The sequence below is a fragment of the Elephantulus edwardii genome, unplaced genomic scaffold (genome assembly GCF_000299155.1).
Source record: "Elephantulus edwardii isolate Elephantulus edwardi_28Jun2011 unplaced genomic scaffold, EleEdw1.0 scaffold00021, whole genome shotgun sequence".
In the NCBI taxonomy this organism is placed as follows: Eukaryota; Metazoa; Chordata; class Mammalia; order Macroscelidea; family Macroscelididae; genus Elephantulus; species Elephantulus edwardii.
The window spans coordinates 6020640-6027159 of NW_006399771.1; the positions used below are offsets into that span (position 1 = coordinate 6020640).

A 6520-nucleotide genomic window follows, 5' to 3' on the forward strand; every position below is an offset into this window, starting at 1 on the left:
CCCCCCCCAGTTTACTCTTCTCTTTGAAAAGTAAAAGAAAAATTCTTTCATTGTTTTACAATCCCTCCCCCCAAGTCCACTCCACAATGCAGCCTTTGTTCTGGACTCCTGCCTTGACAATAATACCTAATCACATATACCTTTTAAACAGTTCTCTCCCTCATCTGTTTCAATACAGTATACATTATTTAGCCCATCTTTCTCAGTTTCCCCCCAAACCCGATGTCAGTCCTGTTTTAAAACTATATTATTTTTATATTTTATTCATAGCTAAATTACAAAGCCCATATTCTTAAGGTAAAAAGAAAATATTAAAGTGCTTATTTTAACTTTTAAATAGTATAATTAAACATAGATATGGGTTTCCCCCCTAATTTAAATTGTGTTGATCGTTGATCCATCCAAATAAAACTCCACCTATCATGTATTCTATTGGCCCAGTGGTTGAAGACTTCTGTTTTCTTGATGTTGATATGTTATCCATATTGAAGGCTGTAGCCCTTGATCTTCTGAAGCAAGTGCCTCAAATCTTCACTTTCAGAAAGCAAGGTTGATTTCTTTGCATAAATCAGGGTATTAATGAGTGTTACTTCAATCTTGCTGCCACATTATTCTTCATAAAGTACAGCCTCTCAATTTATTTACTCAGCATACAGACTGAATAGGTATGGAGAAAGGATACAGCTCTGACACATACCTTTCTTGATTCTAGACTTTGCACAGTTTCTTTGCTCTCGTCAGAAAACAGTTTCCTTTCTTAGGTATAGATTTCTATACGAAAGATTATGTGTTCTGCAATTTCCATTCTTTTCAATGTTAGTCATAGCTTATTATGATTCACACATAACATTAACAAGTTATATTAAATGTTCCATTTATATGTGTGTGTGTGTGTGTGTGTGTGTATCCATGTAGTAAAATTTGCTGTGGTGCTGGAGAAGAGTATTGAGAGTACCATGGACTGCTAGGACAACAAACAGATTCAACCTAGAAAGGGTTAAACCAGGTGGCTCTTTGGAGGCAAGCGACTCGATGGCACATAACAACAACAACAATGGTACCTTGGACACTTTAAAAGAAGAAAAGAAAGTATTAACAAAACAAACAAATAAAATAACTTTTATGTTTGTTGGTATGCAATTAATGGATTAAACTCTAATTTTATGTTATTACCTAGTTAAGAATGGTCGTTTATTATAAGTAAAAAGATTCAAGTTTTTAAAGTAAAATTAAAATGCTAATTTATGTTTGTTGAAATTTTTTTATTGTAGTGTTATCTTTGTTGTTTTTGTTGCTTTGAACTACAAAGTGATCCTATGAACAACCATCTGAACCTGGCCCTATCTTGAACCATCCTAAAAACCTCTGCCATCATTGAGCCACTGTTTCAATCACTTTGTAAATACACCTTGTTGAGAGTGGATTTCTCATTCACTACCTTTCTCCCACCTCCATTCCCCAATGAAGGGCCTCTTCAGACAACATGCCCATTGTTGTTGTTGTTGTTACGTGCCATCAAGTTGCTTGCGATGCATAGCAACCTTATGTACAACAGACCTAAACTCTGCTCTGTCTTGTGCCAATCGTACTGTCTCCAGCACACCCATCCTGATTACCCCAGTCACTGAATCAATCCACCTCATAGAGTGCCTTTCTCTCCTGCGCTGTCCCTCCACCCTACCAAGCATGATTTCCCTCTCCAAGGACCGGTCCCTTCTTACAACATGTCCAAAGTATGTTAGATGGAGCCTCAGAATCCTTGCCTCCAAGGAGCCACCTAGTTTGACCCTTTCCAGGATGAATCTGTTTGTATTCCTAGCAGTCCATGGTACCCTCAATACTCTTCTCCAGCATCACAGCTCAAAGGCATCAATTCTCCTTCTATCCTCCCTAGTCATTGTTCAACTCACTGATGCACAAGTGATTGCAAAGATCATGGCCTGTATCAGACGCACCTTGGTCTCCAGAGAGATAACACTGCTCTTCAGTACTTTGGAGAGGTCCTTAACAGCAGACTTTCCCATCATAATATGCCTTTTACTTTCCTGGCTGCTGTTGCCAAGAGTGTTGACTGTGGAGCCAATCAAACTAAAACTGTAAACAATCTCAATCTCTTTACCATCCATCCAGATACTGCCAATTGGCCCAGTGGTGAGAATCTTTGTCTTCTTGACATTGAGCCTCAATCCATATTGGAGGCTGCAGTCCTTGACCCTCTGCAGCAGGTGCTTCAAATCCTCCTTAGTTTCAGCAAACAGGGTTGTATCATCTGCATAATGCAGACTCTTGATAGATCTTACATGCCCAATACTTAAGATTAATTTTTACTGTTCTTGCTCTAAAAAAAACATCCTGCTTACACTTCCTCCAAGATAGATTTGTTTATTCTTTTGACCACTGCTGTTAGATGTTATCACTCAAATATGACTCATAACAACCTCATGAACAACAGATATGAGCCCCATCCTACACTGTGCCATTTGCATCATCCCTGACACACATGAGCCCACTGCTTCAGTCACTGTGTCAATCTCTCTGGTTTTCCTGTTTTCATTGACCCTCTACCTTTCCAAGTCTAATGTTCTTTTTTAAGGAATAACCTTTCCCAATGATGTGCTCAAAGTTTGAGAGTCAAAGCTTTGTCATCTTTGCATCCAAGGAACACTCTGGCTGCATGTTCTCCAAGATACACTGGAGTGCTCTTCTCCAACTCCGTGGTTGAGCAGTATTAATTCTTCTCCTGTCATCTCATTCATTGTCCAGCTCTCAGAAGCAGAGCAAGAGATTGAAAGAATTATCAATCACCAAAGAATCATGTGCACCTTAGTATTCAAACTGAAAATCATTGGTCCTCAATAATTTGTAGAGGTAAGTGACTGGAATCTTTCCCATTACAATACATCCATTAGTCTCTTGACTACTGGTATGAAGGGTATTATTTATTGTAGCTCCAAGTCAGATGAATTCATTGACAGTCTAAATCTTTTCTCCATTTATTATGATGTTGCCTATCAGTTGAGTGGTGATAATTTTGGTTTCTTGACATTGAGATGTAATCCAGATCAAGACTGTATTAGCTTGATCTTTTGCAGGAAGTGCTTCAGTTACTTCTCAATTTCAACAAGTAAGGTTATGTCATATCCATAGTGAAGATTGCAGATTTTTCTTTCACTCATAATGGCACATTTTTCTTCATAGAATCCAACTTCTCAGATAATTTGCTCAGTATACAGATTGAATAGGTATATAGCGAGGATACAACCCTGATGTATACCTTTCTTAGCTGTAAACCATGTGGTGTTTCCTTCCTGTTTGCACAATAGCCTCTTGGTCTAGGTATAAATTTCACATGAACACAATTAGTATTCTAAGATTTCCATTCCTTTCAATGTTAGTCATAATTTTTATAATCCACAGTGTCAGATGCCTTTGCGTAGTACAAAAATTACAAATAGATATTCTTCTTGTAATTCAATGCTTTCAGCCAGGATGCCTCTGACATCAGCAATCATATCCCTTGTACCACAGCTTCTTCTAAACCCAGCTTGAACTTCTTACATTTTCTTTTCTGCTTGCTGTTGCTTTTGAATGATATTGAGTAATATTTTTGTTTGAGGGAGCTCTGATGGCCTAGTGGCAAAAAGCTACACTGCAATTTGGTTCAAGTTCACCAGTTGCTCTGTGGGAGAAAGACAGGAAATCTCCCATGAAAACCAGCCAGAAAGGTCAGCTATGGGTTGGTTCCGACTTGATAGTACACAACAACAATATTTTGTTTGCATGTGCTATCAATAATATTGTCCAATAAATTCCACATTCCGTTGGATCTCCCTTCTTGGGAATGGGAATAACTGAGGATCTCTTCCAGTCACTTTACCAGGAAGCTATGCTACAAATTTGCTGGCGTAGAGTGATGAGCATGTCACGGGTGCATCAGTTAATTTAAACATTTAAATCGGATGCTCATCGATTTGGGATGTTATTTTTTCAGAGAAGCTTGAACGTCTTCATTCATCACAATCGGTTGTTGATCATAGAGTTCTTCCTGAATATTTCTGTGTTGGACAATTCTTTTGGTTCAGTGATTGTGTGTATTTCCTCTATTCTTTCGATGTTTCCTGTTCATTCAAGATTTTGCCAAAGCATCTCTCAGTGTTGCAACTTGAGACTTAAATTTGTTTTTCAACTCTTTAAATTTGAGAAATGCAAAGTTCTTCCTATTTTATTTTCCAGTTCCAGCTCTCTTCACATTCTAATACTTTGCTATGTCTTCTAGAGATGCGCTTTGAAAACATCTGTTCATCTATTTTACTTCAACATCTCTTCCCCTTGTTTAATCTTCTTGACACTCTGGTGTAATTTTCAGAGTCTCTTCTGACGTCCATGTTCACTCTTTCTTTCTTCTCTTTCTTTGTAGTGATCATTTGCTCTCTTCATGGATGATAGCCTTGATGGTATTCCACAAGTCATCTGGTCTTCAATCATAGGTGTTTCATGCTTTAAACACATTCTTAAGATTATTTTTAAATTCAGGTGGGATAAACTCAAGATAGTATTTTGGTTTTGTAGACTTATTTTCACTCTTGTCAGCCTCAATTTTAAATTTCACATGAGTAATTGATGGTCTATTCCACAGTCAGCACTTGGACTGACACTGACTGCTAATATAGAGCTTCTCCAATGAATTCTTTCCACAGATGTAGCCAATCTGATTCTTAGGCAGTCCATCAGGTAATGTCCATTTATAAAGGTTTTTCCCCCAAAAGGTATTTGCAATGAATAAATCATTGAACATATTCAATAAGTCTATTTTTGGCCTCATTTCAGTCACTAATTCCAAACATTCCAATTACTATTGCTTTATTATTCTTTCCAATTTTTACATTTCAGTCAATAATTATCATTGATGCATCTTTATTTCATATTTGGTCAATTTTGGACTAGAAAAACTGGTAAAATTTCCTCCTCTTCGGCTTTAGCTATTGATGCATATATTTGAATAGTCATCATATTAACACATCTTCCTTTTATGAATACTGATAAGATACTATCATTGATAACATTATACTTCAGGACAGAACTTGAAATTATCTTTTTTTAATTATGAAAGCAATACCAGTCTTTTTTCTTGTTTTAATTCCTGGCATAGTATATCCTGGTGATGGTCTGATTCAAAGTGGCCAATCTCAACCCATCTCATCTCACTAATGTCTAGAATGTTGATATTCATGTGGTCCACTTAATTGCTCACTTCTATTTTTTTCAATCGTCATACTTTGTACATTCCATATCACTACTATTAAGAAGGTTTTATAGCTGTTTCTCCTCATTTTGACCAACTTCCAATCTAGGCTCTACCTCTAATACTACAGCTACCTGTGTTCCTCTCTTGTTAAAGTGTTTGGCCAATTTCACTTCCTAGTCTTTTTCAATGAACACCTTTGACAACACTGCCCCTTGCAGAGCCTCTTAAGTTTGAGAAAGATGGGCACAGAAGCTTTTTCAATCAATCTTTTTGATAACACCTCCCTTTGCTATGTCTCTTAGCTTCAAGCAACATAGGCCCTGAAAGTCTATTGACAACATTGCCCCTTTGGGCTCTCAGATCTGCAGCCCTCAGGCCTTGTGTGGTGCACTAACATCAAAGATTCAGTGGAATCAACATGAGAACCATCACTGTGACCTTCAGATCCAAAATCAAGATATTACCCTACTGTGGCAGCTGTTAGTTGTCTCAACTCAAACGCATCAACACCTACAGGGCTCCTTCCTGCCATGTTGCCAAAGGTCTCAACTTGATCCAGAACTATGATATTCATATATCTGATTTGCTGTTAGGGGTAGAAGACTTACCTGTCAGTTTGTCGTAATGGCGCACACAACAACAACATACTATATTGGTTGTTTTTTATTTAAGCCTCTTATTTAGAGTCAACAAGACCTCAGAGAGGGCCTTTGTATTTAAAAGTCAGTTGTTATTATATTTTGGAGGAACATACTTCAAATGGTGTAGCAGCACTCTTCTGTCAATATGCTGTACTCAGGTAACCTGGGGTTGTGGTGATGCTGAACCTTGTGCCATAGGAGTGTCAAATGGCATAATGGTTACCAATGGTGGACAGTGTTTGGTGGAGATCCCAGTTTGAAAAAGGTTTGAAAGCAGGAGTGGAATCCACTTCCTAAACAACGTGCCTCTGGAAATTCTATGAACTTTGAGAAATAAAACTAGTCATTGAAAGGCTTCAGGACTTTTGTTCATAGGGTCGCTACGAGTTGTGCACAACTTGAAAGCAATCAACAACAAAAATTATTTCATAGCTCAAGTATCTGTATTCTTGCCTGTTTATCATTGTTGTTGTTGTTGTTATGTGCCGTCGAGTCGTTTCCGACTCATAGCGACCCTATGCACAACAGCCCTAAACCCTGTTCTATCCTTCGCCAACCGCACCGCCTCTGACACACCCATCCCGATTACCCCAGTCACCGAATCAATCCATCTCATAGAGGGTCTTACCCTCCT

At 38.1% G+C, this 6520-nt stretch overlaps 1 protein-coding gene across 1 annotated transcript in view; it reads right to left on the reverse strand.

Moving 5' to 3' along the window:
• Positions 1–6520, reverse strand: part of LRRIQ1 (leucine-rich repeats and IQ motif containing 1) — a 267992-nt gene that overhangs the window by 178196 nt on the left and 83276 nt on the right. The window lies entirely within an intron of this gene.